Source organism: Microtus ochrogaster, chromosome 21, assembly GCF_000317375.1.
Source record: "Microtus ochrogaster isolate Prairie Vole_2 chromosome 21, MicOch1.0, whole genome shotgun sequence".
NCBI lineage: Eukaryota > Metazoa > Chordata > Mammalia > Rodentia > Cricetidae > Microtus > Microtus ochrogaster.
Window position 1 is genome coordinate 32928992 of NC_022022.1, and position 18395 is coordinate 32947386.

Below are 18395 nucleotides of genomic sequence, written 5' to 3' on the forward strand. Positions count from 1 at the left end.
ATTGAATAATGTCCCCCACGATTAGAGCGGGTCTTTCCACCTTCTTAATGTAATCTGGAAAATTCCTTACAAGCATGCCCAGAGACCTGTATCCTTAGTGATTCTAGATCCTGTCAAACTGACAGTGTTAACTATGGGGGTAGACATGGAGACCAAGGAAGCCCGAACGTGGCTCTGTAGTGATATTTTGTGTGTAATCTTGCCTGGAGATCAGAGTGCAGAGTTAAGCCACTAGTTAGCCATAGAAGCCTGACAGTGGTGGCTTTTCCTCCAGAAGGATCGTACTGGATGAGAGTCGAATGGTAGCCAAAGTGAGCAAGCGGACGAGCCACCTGCCAGCCACCAGGAAGCAATGGTCAATGGCCTAGGACAGACTTGTTAATGGAGTCACAGGACAGGTGGTTTCAGAAAGATAAGGTACTTGGTAGCAGTGTAGGGAGAGAAGGACATTTTATTGGAGGTGAGGTGTAGGATGCACAGGAAATGATAGTTTGGCGCATGTAGCCTTAGTGAGGAGATTAAGATTCCCCGAGCAGGACGAGAGGTACAGCTGGAAAGTGAGGCTAACTGGATCCCAGAGGGTTTTAGAAGCCAGGCCAAAAGTGGGGATGTTATCTTGGACGGCGCTGAGGAAGTGTGTCTGGTAGGAAGAGATGAATTGGAGGTGAGTTGATGGAAGGCAGAGGAATTAGGAGTCTGTTGCTATGTCCGGTTGTGACATCATGAGGGATCGAGCAGTAAGAACATTGAGTGAAGGAGGAGAGAGGAATCCAGAGGCAATCCCTGCAGCCCAGAGGTGGGTTGAGGGATGATGCTGGGTCCTGGTGGGGATATTGAGTGGATGGGAAAACATTTCACAGTGTAGAGCAAGGGTGACAAATGGTTCCTGTATTGATTATCTACTGCTGTGTAAAAAATTGCCTCCAACTTACTGGATTAAAACGACAAACATGTATTATTTTTACGGTTTCTGTGGGTCAGCAATCCTGGCATTGGGTCCTCTATTCTGAGTCTGTGAAAAGGCCCCAATCCAGGTGTCTGCAGTCTTATCAGGGTTATGGCCATTTGCAAATGCAATCACAGGTCTTTGTGGCAGCCACAGGGAGTCACCTCAGTGGTTCCTATTGTGAGACTCTGCCTCCTAAAGGAGGTTTCACAACCTTTCAAAACAGCATCACTGGCAGGGACCAAGTGTTCAGACATATCACCCTGTTGGGGGAACAGTTACCATTCAAACCAGAACTCGATGGCATCCTTTCTTCTTCCTGAGGACCACATGCTTGCTGTCTAGTTCAGAGTCTGTGGCCAATGCAGCCATGGTCTTTGTTGATGTCTTTTATTCCTAGTACCACCAAAGGCTGAACAGAGTTGGCCCTGCCCTCCCTGGCTCTAACACTGGGGAGAACTGATCCTGCCCCTTACCAGCTGCCTCTTCTGAGCAGCACGATAGAGCTGACCCCGTTGGTGGTGGTGGTAGTGGTGGTGGTGTGTGTATGGGGGGTTATGGGTGAACTGGCCCTGAGGGTGTGGGAGTGGGAGAGCTGGTTCAGCGCCCCCCCCCCATCTGCCATGTGGTGGCTTGGGTGAGGGAAAGATGCCCTGTGGTGGGCAAGGGAGCTGACCTTTCCTCTTACCAGTTGCAGCACTCGGGAAGCCAAGCCTGTACCCCACCAGGGCAGCATGGTAGAGCTGACCCTGTTGACTGGGTGAGGGGAGGGGGCGTGGGTTAGCCAGCCCTGTGAATGTGAGTATGGGAGATCTGACTCCACCAGTCACCTGTCTCATGGTGGTGTGGGCGAGGGAGAGACACACCCCACCTCATCTGTGACAGCTGGAAGAGCTGGCCCTGAGGTCACGAGAGCCTGAGAGCCGTCCCTGTCCATCACCAGCTGCAGCACCTGTGCCTCTCCTGGGCAGCATAGTAGAGCTGGCCCTGTTGATGTAGGTGCTGACACCAGGGGCATGAAAACAGAACCAGTCCCTGCCCTTGCTCATTGCCTCATTGGGTGAACTAGGTGGGGTGAACCAGCCCACCGTGGTGGTGAGGACTGGGGAAAGCTGGCAGACTGACCGACTCTGCAACCACCCAGGCCCAGAAGCAGGATTATGACTTTGCCTACTTCAACACCCACTCCATCTATGATCTGCTAAAGCACATGAAGGGGCTGGTCAGCTAGATCCAAAGCTGCAGGACCTCCATGATACAGGGCAACATCAGGATATCCAAGAGGGGTCTTACTGATGGCCCAGTATTGATACTGTAGCAGAAACCATAGACCTCAAACCAAACCAATGACTCTTTGCAACCGACACTTGCAAGTTAAGATGCATGGACTAAAAGGTATATACTATGTGACTCACTGTGTCACATTACAGCTTCCATGACCAGATTCTTCTTCCCTTTCTCTTTTTTCTTCTCTTTTAAATTTTATTTCATTTTGTGGGGGAGGTTGCAAGGGCAGAAGCCAGATATGAAGGGACGGGGAGATGAATGGGATTGATGCATGGTGTGAAAGACACAAGGAATAAATACAAAGTTTAAAAAAAGAAGTGATCCACGATAGCCAGAAGGTGGTGGTGCACACCTTTTATCCCAGCACTCAGGAGGCAGAGGCAGGAGGATCTCTGAGTTTGAGGCCAGCCTAGTGTACAGAGTGAGTTCCAGAACAACCAGGGTACACAGAGAAACCCTGTGTGTGTGTGTGGGGGGGCAGCAAAGGTGAGCCAACGAAGTCCAATACAAGGGGAGGACATTCGACAAGGATGTACACACTAGACAATAAGGGTCATTGGGGACCATTCCTGTGGCTATGCTGTGATGATTGCCTTTAGGGACTCTATTCAGTGTGGCTAATGGTTGGTGGCTACAGACCCCTGGCCCCTTGACTTTTTCTGCCTGCCTCAGACCCCTGCTGGAGTAAACAACTTGTTTTCCTGTGCCTTCGGCTGCTCTGAGCACGAGACTCTCATGGGCTTCTGATGGCAGGGGAGTGAATTCTGGTGGGTTTTACAGCTGAAAGTCCCAGGAGCTGGGGCATGGCTATCACTTAAGGATCTCTATATAGGCTTCCCTGGAGCACAATAAACTTGGCATTTTTGTTTCAAGGATGACCTGTGTCCCCGTGTCTCTGTCTGTGTGCGTGTGTTTTTAAATCTCCAGACTACTTCCTGGCTCACGTACCACCCCCTAGTGCAGGCGCTACAGGTAATGAAAGAGAATTAGGAATTGTTCTTTTTGTTTTATGTATTGAGACGGAGTTTCATGTAGCCCAGGCTGGCCCTGAATTCATTATGTAACCAAGAATGACTTTGAATTTCTGCTCCTCTTGCTTCTACTTTCCAAGTGCTTGTAGTATAGATATAGACCACATGCCCAGGTTATGCAAGGCTGAGGATCAAAACCAGAGCTTAATGAATGCTAGGCAAGTACTCTACCAACTGAGCTAAATCCCCAAGCCTCATCCCCATTGTTATGTGAAATCTTTCGATTTGTAAATACCGGTCCTTAGTTTAAAAATGTTATATGGATTTAAAACATCCTGAGGTTGGATCACGAGAACCTGCCGTGAGGTTGCTTGGCACAGGAGCTGTAGCGGAAGGGGCAGGACTGGAGAGCCGAGCCGAGCTCTTGATGTGGGGAAAAATGCGTGGATGGCAGGGCAGATCACTGCTAAGACAGCGGGAGCTGGAGAATAGAAATGCCAATCATTTGATCCAGGTATCTGTATTCATATAAATTCTGCAGTCGTATCAATGAGAATGGCTTATTTTCATTAAAGCCAAGCCTTTGAGCCTGCGCTGACAGCTGCACATCTATATAAAATGAGACACTTTGACATGCACGGCTCTGATCTCAATTGGACAGGTGGCTCCCTGCTCACTAAAGGAACGGAAAGACAATTGAGCCTTATTAGGTGGGAGGGCAGGCTACACCCAACAGGAAAACTGGGCTTTGCTTAGAAGAGAGAGAGAGTGGCAGGATCAGAGCTCCCCGTACCTCAGAAGAGCTGCCTGAGCTGCTCTCTGGCCCATGTTAGGGACTATTAGGGACTGTTTCCAGACAAAGACTTGAGCTTTAGCCGACTCAGAGGAACGTGCTGGGAAGACAAGTCAGCTCTCAAGTGTGTCAGAGAGCTGGGCTACACAGCTTGGGCTTTCATCCTAAGCACACACATCTCAGTGAAGCCTAATTTATATGCATTTGCTGAAAGGCTTCGTAAGCAAGAAAACTTCACGAAAATCCTTCTCGCTGCTTCATTCAGCAAATCCACGTGGTACATGCACGTGTTAACTGCAGGAGTCACAGTGGGAGATGGCCATGGTCCCTTGGCCCCAGTGCCTGAGACTACCAGGCAAGACAGGTACTCATCCAATAAGAATACAAAAGCTTGGATGTATATTTAGTGGGAGGAAGCAGAGATGCTATGGGAATGTTACTCCAAGTGGCTTATCACAAGCAAGTGACTTGAGAATGCATGCAGAGAACCATGAGGTACAGGTTCACTTCGGATTATGTAAGTGACAATGCAGAAACTATGTGTATATGTGTGTATGTATATATGTAACACACACACACTTCACACTCAGTATTGGGTTTCTCTTTCAAATTGTTCTAGTATATCCTTGGAAAGAAAATCATCTTGCATTTATAGCAGAATCATAAAGTAGGAGTTGAACGTTTCTTAGAACAGTGAGTCCCTTTGCCCCTAAAGTGTTTTTTCTCCCTTATGTTGTCATGCAGAGGTAGCTATGTAAGTCCAGAAGAGGAGGGCACATGACAGGCAAGGATGTGGAGAACCTCCCATGCTGCAGAAGAAGCATTGTGCTGGGGAGAGCCTGGCAGTTTAGCAGTTAAGCACAGAGTTACCATGGCTCAGAAGTTCCTGTGCTGGGTATGTAGACAAGAAAAATGGGAACCTGTGCCCACACAAAACATCTGTGTGGGCATTTATTCATAATATTTGCAATAATGTATAACTGGAAGCTTCTCACCCACCTGGTCCCACAACCGCTTTTAAAATAGCCACTCAGAGGCTTAATATTAATTACATACTGTTTGGCCTATTAGCTCAGGCTTATTATTAACTAGCTATTACAACTTAAATTAACCCATATCTATTAGTTTATATCTTACCAAGAGACCTGTGGACACATCTTACTTCTTTGGCAGTTGCTTGGATCTCCCTCAACTCCATCTTCTTTTGCCCTGCATTTAGTTTGGCTTTTCCATCTAGCTATATTCTGCCCTGCCATAGGCCAAAGCAGATTCTTTATTAACCAATAGTAATAAAACATCCACAGCATACAGAAGGGTATCCCACATCCTCTCCTCTTTTCTGTCTAATTAAAAAGGAAGGTTTTAACTTTAACATTGTAAAATTACATATAATAAAACAGCTATCAAGCAAGAATTATAGTTGTAATATTTAGTCTATTTGTACTTAGCAAAATTAAAGAAACTACTGTAGTATCTATCCTATCTTTGTGAGTCTAAATGTTCATATTTAATTTATCTTTCATAGTAACTAAGGAAATCTATAATTTTAACTATCTAGTTTTAACTCCATCAAAGACTCCAGAAGGATATATTACCTAAATAACTGGGAAGTGTTAAGCAACTTTCAAAACTCTAGAAATGATAGAGACATCTGGCTGCCTGGACAGTCACCCAAAGTTCTTCTGTAACACTGGGGCATCCATTTTCAGCCTACAGGCCCATAATATCTGGCAGACTTTTCAATGAAGCAATGAAAGTCTTTCCTGCTTCTTTTGGCAAAAATTGTCAGTCACTTTTTTTTTGTATACATTTAGCAAAAATGTCTGGCAGACTCTTTCATGAAGCAGGAACCCTAAAGGACTGTCCCACCGTGTGATGGCAAGTTTAGCAGTCATTTTCCTATGGGTCCTGTATATCTAGTTTATACAGCATATTGTCAAGCAGTCCAGTCAAGAGCAGTTTCTTGCTCAAATGGCTATTGTCACCACATTGAAAGCAAACTCAATAAGGAGCATCTTTGATGCTCATCATTCCCTTGAAGTAATTGGTACTGCTAGGAGCAGATGTGTCTCATTGTCGAGAAAAGTCTAAGTTCTTAAAATGCCATATTCTGTAGGTCTTTGAAGTGTTTGAAAAGTACCTATCTATTTGAACTATATTTCTGCATATCAAGAAAACATAACATGACCATAAGTTTGATGATTATAGATGACTATTAATTTGTATTTCTTAACTATACATTACATTTTTAAATGAGCTGCATAAACATAATACCTTAAACAAGAGTAGAAATTCCTGCCAGGCAGTGGTGGTGCACATCTTTAATCCCAGCACTCTGGAGGGAGAGGCAGGCGGATCTCTGTGAGTTTGAGGCCAGCCTGGTCTATAAGAGCTAGTTCCAGGACAGCTAGGGCTGACACACAGAGAAACCCTGTCTTGAAAAGCCCCCCCCAAAAAAAACAAAAAAAAAACAAAAACAAAAAACAAAAACAAACCTAAAAATATACATATAATATAATAAAATTGACTTTAAATTTGTATCAATTAGCCAAAATCCATACCAACATAGAATATTTTGAGATTAATAGTTTTTTTTAAGAATTTAGATACAATAATCTACCCTTTCCCCTCATTTCTGTATCATATCACCCTTCTTTTAGAAAGAGATTGACTATGACCATTAAGCATTTATAACCAACCCCCCTTAAATGAAAACATAAACAATATTGTGGGAATTTGGGCATAGTTTTCTGAACTACTTTCCACTAATTGGGGGCACTGGTAATCTTATGGGGATCCTGAGAAAATTTAGAATCATGGTTAAAATGTGGCTGTAGTAGTCTATGAGGCTATATCATCTCAGCCAGTTGCCTTGAAGCTCTGGATCTTGGATCACCTGGGCCACTGCTCCAATGGAGACCTCACAAGGGGTCTTACTTGATCAAACCATATTACTCTGGAAGGAATCCACAGCTTCTCCATCTTCTATGGAAACAAAAGCAGAACTTCTTTTCCAAAGCAACATATCCTTAGACCCAAATTTTGAAGTCAAGATACCTTTATATTGGTTTAGCTTAGCAGCCCCCACAATGAAATGTCTCTTTGTGGTTAACTCATTAATAGTCAAAAATTAAAAGAAAACATGATAGTATATATAATCCAGACTCTCTGTGAATTTTTAATCTTTCTGTGGCTTATTATTTTTTTTTATTATTTTTACTATCTCTTTAAAAACTTTGTTAATTTTTAAAAGCTATTTTTCTTTCTATAACGGTCTATACCCATTTTTAAGCCTATGCACATATATTAAACACAGCATGTCCCATTATTTTTGTCTGAATCTGTCTTTATTGCCTATCTGTATAAGTGGGTGTGGCTAGGACCAGAGTGGCGGCATTGGTTGATGGTTCTTCCCCACTTTACTTTTCAGCAATGGTGGAGGTAGCAATGAGTGTCATGCTTACCACCCCGCACCAATGTTGTCATCAGGTAGCATGCAGCCAGCCCACAAACTTATTTTTTGTCTGTATGAGTAAAAGCTAAATTCACCACACAATGTGTAGCTGATGAGTCTGTTTGTACCGAGGAAACCTACAATGTCACTTAGCTCATGGTGGCTGGTGGCTGGCTCCATCTTGCAGGCGGCTGTTGGGAGACTCTTTGTACTGTGGCTGGCTTGAGAGACTGGGAATCCAGTATGACTCCATTTTTGTGTGTTTAGAACCCTTCTAAAGCTTTTGTAGATCTTATGCAGATCCATTCCATACATTGGGTGTCATTTGTAACTGGAAATCTCGTTCTGCCTGGTCCTACAGCTGCTTTTAAAATAGACACTCAGAGGCTTAATATATTAATTATATACTGTTTGGACTATTAGCTCAGGCTTATTGTTAACTAGCTCTTACAACTTAAATTAACCCATTTCTATTAGTTTATATCTTACCAAGAGTCATGTGGCTTGTTACCTCACATCTTGCTTCTCTGGTGGCTGCTAGTGTCTCCCTGACTCTGCCTTCTTTCTCCTTGTATCCAGTTTGGCTTTCCCAAATTGCTATACTCTATTCTGCTGTAGGCCAAAGCAGCTTCTTTATTAACCATTGTCACTAAAATACATTCACAGCATACAGAAGGGCACCCCATCATAGTAACAAAGTGGAAAGTTAATTGTCTATATATTGATGTTAAATGTCTATATGTTGATGAATGTATAAACACAGTGGGATATCGAAGTGCAGTGGAATATTATTTGTCCATATAAAACAATGGAAACCAGTATGGCGGTTCCTTGACAGGATGGTAATTTAGTATACCATAGTGATGCTTGCATATATCCTTGTTTATTGCTGCATTATTCATAATAGTCAGGGAAAGAAACCAACCTGGATGTATATCAACAGATGACCCGATAAAGAAAATATCAAACAACATAAAATGTAGTTTTATATATCCACGGAGAGAAAATGAAGCCGTGACATTTCCAGGAAAATGGATGCAACTAGAAGTCATTAAATTAAGGGAAATAAGCCAGACTAAGAAAGGCGAATAAATACTGCATGTTTTCCCTGATGTGTGGAACCTAGATTTAAAATGTATGTGCAAGTATAAAGAGAAAAAAAATCCACTGAGAAGGAAACTCAGTTTTATAAGCACCTCTAACGGTATTTCGGCATGGGAGCATTGTCATACAGGATGGTGTGACAAAGACCTTGAAACCTGGCCAGTGTGCCCGAGTCACGATGCTCAGAACCCCGCTGTCGTTACTTGTGTTCATTGTGGACAGATAATGATGTGACTAGCATGGAGAAACCAACCCATGCAACAGACATCGAGCGATTCTGAGCACACTTTTTAGGTATGAGGATGAATTTTGAATTCATCAAGAGACAGTGACATCAGACTGAAACAAAACCTTTAAAACAAAAAGAGGAACCGCTCACTCAGTGTGTGTGGTGTGAACTATGTATGTAGGGAAATAAAAATCTAATTTCATGAATATGTTTTGGGGAAAAAAAAAACTACATACGAGGGAAAATGACAGCCTATGTTAAAGAGGCAGGAAACAGCATTTTAGTGATTAAAAGCAGGATGACAAAATGAGAAATAGACCAATCATAATGGCATGGTGTCAATTACTTTGATGATGTGCAAAAGCAAGTTCAGGTGAGCTCTACTAACGCAGACAAGCAGGCTTGCACCCTGCTTCAGCCTCATTTTCTCCGTTCCTTTTAGTCTTAGTTTTTGCATTTCTGTTTTCTATTTTCACTTTGTAGTTATTTCTGGATGATAGACTTTTTTCCATATGTTAGGACCCGGCATCTAGACACTCACATATAAGGCTATTATTATTAGTTACAAACGCTCATTTTCAGTGATAGGATTATAGTTACCACCTTGTCATTGGCAATGGGCAGGCTCAGGTTGATTGGCAGATTCTCAGCATCACCATGAGGGCTCCTAATCCACCTGCTGGCTGTTTTGTTGGCTTCTACTTGTTCATTGCTCGTAGCCAACAAGACAGCTGCCCTAGCCCCCCCATCTCTTGTCACATATGCTTAGTGTAATGGCCACAGGCACACAGACTGGAGGCGCATTCTTTTACTCTTTAATTTTATGTGATCTGAAAACCAAGATATTGCTTGTGGGCAAGCTTCTCTTCTCCACACAGTCATAGGCGGTTTTATTAGAACTGTTCTTAGGGCAGAGGATATGCAATCATGTCCATGGGAGCACACTTTAAGTATCTCAAATTAAGATTGCTCACATTTCAATGTCTACCTCTGTGCCACTTTAAAACTTGCAGCATTAAAATACGTAGCATGCATATTTGTACCTATCAGCACAAGGTGACGTACTGACGTGCTTTTTGTGGGTGAAGTGTGAAAACATTACGGTAAGTAAAGCAGGCCAGCTCAGAAGATGACAGGTTGCGTGAATCCATTTTAATGAAATGTCTACAATAGGACGTCTGTAATCAGGAAGTAGAATAGGCGTTTCTTAGGGGTGTGGGATGAATAGGGAGATATTGGGGGCGGGGAGGTCATTGTTCAAAGGTATAGGTTTTCTCTTGAAGCTGATGGAAATGCCTTAAAATTGTGATGGCTGCCCACCGGAACCTCGTGGTGTGGATAAGCCTTTCCACCCAGAGTTCTAAAAGCTTGGTGCTGAGGGTGAAGCAGCTGGGAGGTTTGGGGACTGTATTAAGCAGAAGTTTGTGGAGATGCTGAGTCACTGGGGCAACGCCCCTGGGCGGGATCAGGGCGACCCAGCTCATCTTTCTCTTTGCTTTCTGGCTTACAGGGTAAGTCGCTTTCTCCAGCACACGACGGTCCCACCATGATGTGGTCTTCAGAATCCAGGAGAGTGGGGACTCATCAATTAGAACCACGAACCCAAATTCACGTTTCTCTTTACAAGTTAATTGCCTCAGGTGTTTTATTATCACGACAAGGAGCAGACTAGCACACAGAACATAACACAATGCATTGATTTACACATTTTAAGTAGCAGTTTTTCTGGTATCGGAACCTTGTCCCAGCGATGGTCCCGTTAGCAAAGAAGACATCCATGGGACCAGCCCTCATCCATCCTTCCTAACATGGTGGGGAGCAGCTGACACAGCCCTGCCCTGTGAGTGAGACTCTTTGCCTTTCCTCTCCTTATATTTCATTTTCTCACCAATAAACCTCAGGAATACTTAATACCGTTATCTTTCTTTAAAATTTTGTATGCACTGGCTGTTCATAACATGCATTATCTTTAATTTAAAAATCCCGTTTCTTTAATTTGGTCTGGATTTAGGATGCCAAACTTTTCTCAGTGATAACCCAAGGTCCCCCTTCAGATTTCCACCACTGCCCTTCCAGCACCCCCTCATATTTACATCCCAACCTTCTTTCGTGCCTCTAACCTTGCCTCTTCTCCATTAATCTCCAGGATTCAGAGTGGTGGAGTGGCTGATACCTCATCAGCCCGCCACAATTCCATTAGCGCTTCCCTCCTGGGGCTGAGGCAAGGAGCTGAGGGGAGACGTGACTGATCAGATAATCCCAGCTGAATCAGTGACAGCAAATATTTGAGATGTCAGAAAAGGCTGTTGTGTGAAAATTTAAATATTGGTGTTAAATCACACACAGGCATGATTTAAGAGTTATGCCAAAAATTTAAAAATTATAAAACCACACAACAGGTTTGTTCTGTTTCTCCATTCAGGGCAGTAAATTAAAATGCTTACATCTTTCGAGTTCAGCAACTTGGCAAGTAAGTAACTGCAAGCTGGAGGATCCAATGTCTCCTATGTTTAGTTTTTTAATGTATCTAACTTGTGGCTGCCCCTCTACCTCCCTACTAACTTAATACATGGCTTCATATTAAGCTGTTTGCATTTTTATAAACACACACGAGACTGGGGGTGGGAAGTCAGCCAGGAGTAAGCAAGGAGTTCATGGGAAAATCTTCTTACTTTCAAAACTGGTCCTGGAGCTGATTTGCAGGGAGAAAAGCCACATGTGGTTTATGGACAGTTAGTCATGAAATCCCCAAAGAGCAAAACACCAGTTCCTGCTGAGAGAGACTTACTGCCTGCTTCAGTTTTTCATGGGCTTTACAGACATTATCTCAAATTCTGGCAATAAACTTACAAGAGAGGCATTATCACTTACATTTTCTAGGTGAGAGAACCAAAGGTTAGAAACACGAAGGGATGTGTCGAGGGTGTGGAGATGTTACAGAAAGGACCATGCCCAGTACAGCAAAGAAGGGCATGTGAAAAGGTCTCGGTGTGCAACGCAGGCTGGCATCGAACTCGGTTTCCTTCTGCTTCAGCTTCCCAAGTGCTAAGAACCCAGACACGCACCACCCCGCTCCATGCTGACAAACCAGCCAAGACAGCATCGTGTCCTCTGTTGGCTCACTCATCTATTGAATTATCCCTGTAATAAACAGCACACTGCCCTGACGGCGGGTCTGGAACAATGAGGAAAACGAGAAACACGTTTGAGATTAGTGTTGTGAATCTAAATAATTCCGATGGCAAACGATGAAAGGCTGTTAGTAGAAGCCAACACCTATATGAAAAACAATAATTTTCTAAAATCGGCCTCCCTAGTCAGTAGGGCTAGCTGCCAAAAGAGTTCCCCTGGGTCTCTATTTCATTTACAGCTGTGACATCTTCCTCCATGTATGCTTTTGAAGTGAATCGAAAAAAGAATGATTTTTTCTTTGATATGTAAAGTTCAAAGTGGCTGTGTTAGTCTAAGAGTTGAATAATAGCGTGCAGGTGAAAAGAATTTTGGGCTCATTGGTAAACTGTGGCCTCCACCCAAATCACAAATATTTGGATAAAATCAGGAAATCACCGACACGGCAAAGGAGCAATGAAAGGAAATGGACCGCCTAGAAGTCTGGAAGTGGGCTTTGATGCCCCTTGGCTTCATTGTACAATCAGCAGTGAATTCAGGCCAAGACAAACACAATCACAGCACGGTTATTCATCTCTTGGCTGTATGCTCAGGCGACTCACTCAGACACAGTATCAACAAGAGATCCTTTTAGGAGAGGTCTCACCAATGCTCACCATTTGTTTATCGGCATTATTATCCCGAGAAAAGCCTTTCCCGTGCCCCTCACACTTAAACTATCACGTTGGAAATACTTCATGCATTAGGGAGTTAGGGAGGGGGACATTCTGTAAAATACCCTGTTTAGAAGAGGAAGAAGGGGCTGGGTACAGGTGGCTTAGACTGAGATTGTCCTATAGTATGGAATATAGTTGGAATCACAAAGATTAATGTTCATATTTTAATGCCCCCCAACCTGTGAAGATTTTTCCCTTCTGTGGCCAAGGGGGAATTTAAGAGATGATTAAGAACTGTGGTATGCAGAGAATGTCTTGGGTTATCCAGGAGGGCCCAGACTAACCACACCTTCCCCAACTGGCTCTAGAAAACCATACAATGATGAAAGAGTCAGATATTGTCAACCTTTAATTACTAATTAGGAGTGCCCCTTTATTACAGAGAAGACTATCCTATGGCTATGCATTTGCCTTCCCTTAACGCTGGTGGCTTTGCTTGGACTAAATAAGACAAACCAAGCAGAATCCTGCAGGCCCACGAACTAAAACCATTCTCCACGTATAAAGACATAAAGAACAAGCATTTAATCTCAGGCACATGTGATAATAGGGTGCAAGGTAATGTCTCTAAGTCTCGTCAGGTTTGCTGATAGCAGCTTGTGGCCTCTGTTTAATAAGCTAGCCTTTATTTGAAAGGGATTGCTCTTCTGCACCCATACCCCGTCAATGCCATGCACGCTTCCTCTTCCCTGTCCTCTGCAGTCTTCTCTCATTACTCCTCTGGCTTATACACCACATCCTGCTTGCCCCACAGGTCTCAACTAGACTTTATTCCCTGCTGCCAGTGACTAAATGGTCAAAAATTAGTGTGTTAATTTAATTAGCATATGTAGAGTTTACTAGTGGCAAAGTCACCGAGACCATTCCCTGAGCTTTGTGAGGGGCACATTTAATAGGAAGCTAATGAGATCTGAGCTTCATGTCTTTCTCCTTTCCGGCTCCCTTATACGGCCTCCTGCCGAAGCCCCATGTAGCCCATAGTCAGTTCTAGAGTTTTATAGAGTTCCCAGAAGTAAACTACCTGGATAGTAACTGGTCATTGCGCCTTTCCACTTTGACCATCTGCCATGATGCAGTCTACTGGGACATTAGCATTTGGTTTAATGGGACATAGTTATAGGAGACGTGGTCACTCCTTATACACTTAGATGGTTTCTGGTGGAGCCAGTCTAGACGGCTTCTGGATGCTTCCTGCTCCTGGAGTCAACCACTAGTATCATGCTGAAGGAAGAAGATAAGACTATGTCCTTCACACCCTAGCATGGAGGGACACAATCAACATAAAACTTAACAGAGCCAGAAGTTGTTCTGTGGGAAAGCTCTCTAAGTGAAGGACAAGGTTCTCATCTAGACAGACATCCTTTCCTGTCAGGAACGCGCTTGATGATACATTATATATAATTATAAATGCAAATGTATTTTATGCATATCACAGAGAATAGATCTTTATGTAGACACAATTCTCTTACAGTGCATCTATGTGAGGTTATAGGCTTTATGAAGTCCATCAATAAGACACAAATTTTGGCCAGCAATTCTAGAAGAGATGAGAATTCATTTTTTGAACTGAATACAAAGCTATCTGTTGAAAATTCACCTTTTTGTCATTATATAGAAAGTCTTCTTGCAAAATTGATATAAAGAGATGCTAAAATAATATGCATTAAAATATGTAGATGATGTATTATAAAAGAGAACCAGAAAATTAAAAAGAGTAATCTATATTTCTAGATTTAGGGGAACTCTGAATCCATTTTATGATAGAATCTCAGAGGCTGAGTGATTTGTGAGGAACAGATTGATTGCTTACAAGTCTGGACGCTTCAAGGCTGAAGCATCATCTGATGAGGGTTTTCTCACAGGCTTGTGTTGGAAATCAGACAGGCAAGAGACCACACCAGAGCAGCAGTTCTCAACCTGTGGGTCATGACCCCTTTGGGGGGGGTCAAATGACATTTTCACAGGGGTTGCATATCAGATATCTACATTATCTCTCATAACAGCAGTAAGATTACAATTATGAAGTAGCAACAAAAATAATTATATGTTTGGGGGTCCCCACAATATGAGGAACTGTATTAAAGGGTCTCGGCATTAGGAAGGTTAAAAACCACTGCACTAGAGAGAGAAGGGGAAGGGGGCAGTAGGAATCCCTCTTCTGATAATGTCACTAATTGTCACTTCAAGGTTTCATGTATTTTTATTTTAAACAAAAATTTACATTCATATTTTATTTGGTGCCCTTTTTGGTGGTGCTGGATGGGTATTGAACCCAAAGTTCTGCTTATGTAGGACTAAGGCACATCCCTAGTCTATATGCTTCTGGAAAACAGTTCATTACCCAAATCTGGCAATATATGGTTCATTGCTCATTGAAAGTCTTTGTTTCACTTGGTCATGTTGTGTCTAAGGCAATACAGAGAAGTAACCCAAAACCACAGTGTGATACTTCTGGGAGCTAGATTGATGCTCTGAGCACAAGGGTCGAACAGAGATCAGTTAGCACCCACATCCTTTCTTTACTCTGCCTCTGTTTCCAGGGGAGCCCGAGAGTTACCTTGTTAAGGTTAATAATACACGGTGCCACCAACTGTGTGACTGGAAGCCAGAAGTGTAAGCTGAAGGCATCAACAGGGCTGGCTGCAGAGAATCTTTTCTGGTCTCTCCCTTACCCTCTGGTACTCATTGGAATCAGTGTTGCTTGGCTTCCAGCGGCACCTCTGCCCCCTGCCTCCACCCTTCCTAGATGCTCTCCTTGTGTGCTCGGCTCTGTGCCTGGACCCATTTGCCCTCCCTCCCTCCTTCCCCTTTTCTCTCCCTTCCTCTCTAGCTCAGTGTTGGGGATCAAATCTACAGTGGCGGTGTACGTTCTAAACAAGCTTGACGGCTGAGTTCCAAATTTCCCAGTTTTTATTTTGTTTTGTTCTTTATATTTGAGACAGGGCCTCACTTTGTGGTCTAGGCTGGCATCAAATCTTCCATGCTCCTGCTTCACCCTCCCCGGAGTTGAGATTACAGATACATACCTCCGTGTTTAAACTGGCTTTCTGTTTTTGTAAGGATAACAGTCATGGTGGGTAGGGCCCACTCTAATGACCTCTTATCGACATCCACATAAGCCCATTTCCAGAGCAGCTCCCATTCTACAGTAGCGTGATTAAGACTTCAATCTATCTTTTTTGTGGAGACACAGTTCAACCTAGAATTGTCCAATGGCCTATTAACATTTTCCCCTCTTTATAAAAGCAAGCAAAGATAACACCAAATGTTAACGAGCATACAATGCAGTAAAGTGATCATTTCTGCGGCTGGAAGGGTGGTTCAGGAGTTAAGAGCACTCCTGCATTGCATTTGCAGTTTGGTTTCCACAAACAACACCTGGAGGCTCATGACGGTTATGACGGCTATAATGGCTATAACTTTGATTCCAGGGCATCTGACATCTCTGGCTTCAGTGGGCACCTGTATTATACACACACACACACACAAAAAATTAAAAATGATAAAAAAAAATAATGCCTGGCGGTGGCTGTGCATGCCTTTAATTCCAGCACTGGGGAGATACAGGCAGGGAATCTCTGAGCTCGAGGCCAGCCTGGTCTATAGAGTGAGTTCCAGGATAGTCAGGACTACACAGAGAAACCCTGTCTCAAAAAACAAAAAAACAAACAAAAAACAAAAAAAAATCTTTTGAAGTAATCATTCTTCTATGTTGCTATGGAGATTGTCAATTAGAACAACTAAAACAGAATTTAAGTTCACACCATGTTAAAAAAAATGCCATAAAATCAGAAACTTTGTCTGGCTTTCTTTCCTCAGCTTCAAAGACAGAAATTAGCGTGCAGTATGGACTAAATAGAGATTGCATGATGTAGAAATGCCTACACCAATGTCCTAGCAATGAATACACAAACAGGGGTAAATCTTGTTAAGCCCTGGAGTCTAGACTAAGTAGGTGAAAAGTTTTCCCAGCCCGAATATCCACCATAACTTAGGTCTTTATAAAAATAATAAATATATCTTTATAAAACTAACAGAATGTGTTAATTATGTTCGTGATGAAATTCACACAATGGAACAAAACTATATTTATACATAAGTTAACCATATAGAACAAATACCTATTATATATTCAGTGAGCCACTAATGAAAAAGGTCAAATAATTCAGTTCCCAGTTCCTTCTGAACTAAGAAACTTGTAACAATGACCATCGCAGCGCTATAATTTCTTTACCTTTAACTTTTCGTTAAGAATATCAGTTTTGCTGGACAGTGGTGGTGCAGGCCCTAAATCCCAGGACTCGGGAGGCAGAGGCAGGTGAATTTCAGTGAGTTCAAGGCCAGCCAGGAATGTTACACAGAGAAACCCTGTCTCAAAAAAAAAAAAAAAAAAAAAAAAAAGAGAGAGAGAGAGAGAGAGAGAGAGAAAGAAAAGCAAAAGAATGTCAGTTTTTCTGTCTCTGAGATTCTCTGGCATTCACTCTCACTGGTCTCAAAACTAACCTTTACTATTTAGTCCTTTTGGATTTAAACGATAATGTTTTTTTTATCATCACTTTGCTGTGGAGTTTGCACTATGATATGCTGCTCTCTGACAGCATACTTTGCTAAGGGATTCCCTCCCCACTTTCTTAGTGCGTGGCATATACTGGCTGAAGCACTGGATTAAAGAAATGAATGACAACTATGGTAAAGAACTGAACTCGCGCAGAAAGTCTGGCCGTCTAGTCCAGTTTTTCCTCGCCTAGTCCTGGTTTTCCTCAGCTGAGTTTTGCTGACTTTTCTCATGGTCTCACTCATTCTGTGCTAGGATTTGCAGAAATACCATTTTTCAAAAAAACCTCATTTTTTTTCTGCAGAAAGCTTTCTTTTTTGCGTTTGGCTAAAATAACAATCGTTATCTATTTTATTTCAAAGGAGGTTTTCTTCGCCTTCAATGAGCTCCCCCAACCTCCCGTCCTGTTTATCTGTCTGAAGAGGGGCTCGCTGTCTTTTCTCACAGCCCGGCAGTTCGTGCTCTGGCCCTTTAATCTGGGTTCTTCATGTTCCCTGGTCAGCGGCCTCCAGGTCCTGCCCACATGGTATGATTAGAAAGCTAAATTCTCCTTTGTTGGACAAAGTAATATTCTGACCAAGGTCAGGGTTACAGAGAGAGCCCACTCTGTAGGAATATGAAAACAACACCAACTGCCTTTGAAACATTATTAAAAATTATTTCTGACTGTGCCAAAATACTTTTCGAATTTAACCATTACATGTCCAGTGTTTCTGCAAAAGTGTTTATACTACTTCCACATAAAGATGCTGCTATGTAATGCTGTGTTGGTTTATCCCTGTGGGTTGTTTATTCTGTGGGATGGTTTGTATTCCTTTAAGATAGTCTGTAAGTGTTCGAGGCTGGGTCGCCAGTTGAGTGGAGGCTTTTCTGCAGGAAAGGGTTTAGTACAGATCTAAGTTCTCTGAATTTGCATTATTGGGACAAAAGGGGTCCTCTTTACTGAGCCTCTTAAAAACTAGTCTTTAGTAACAGTGTTAATAAAATACAATCACAACCACAAGGCTGAGTGTGCCAGCAGCCTTGGATGGTCACACATTTTTGTGCTACTTCTTTGATTACTATAACATTCAATTTTCTTATGAATGTGAGTTAAGAGGCTGAAGGTTCCCTTCTGGTGAATGATGTTTCCACAGATGTTCCATCAACCAGTTATTAGTTGGGGCATTACTGATACTCACGTCTATTTGCATGAGATGTTTGTATAGAAC

At 42.7% G+C, this 18395-nt stretch overlaps 1 long non-coding RNA gene across 1 annotated transcript; it reads left to right on the top strand.

Moving 5' to 3' along the window:
- Positions 1–732: 732 nt before the first annotated feature.
- On the top strand, positions 733–10695 carry LOC101981647. Its single transcript, XR_258530.1, has 3 exons — positions 733–796; positions 4742–4892; positions 10295–10695. It is a non-coding gene; the product is annotated as an uncharacterized LOC101981647 (long non-coding RNA).
- The last annotated feature ends 7700 nt before the right edge of the window (positions 10696–18395 follow it).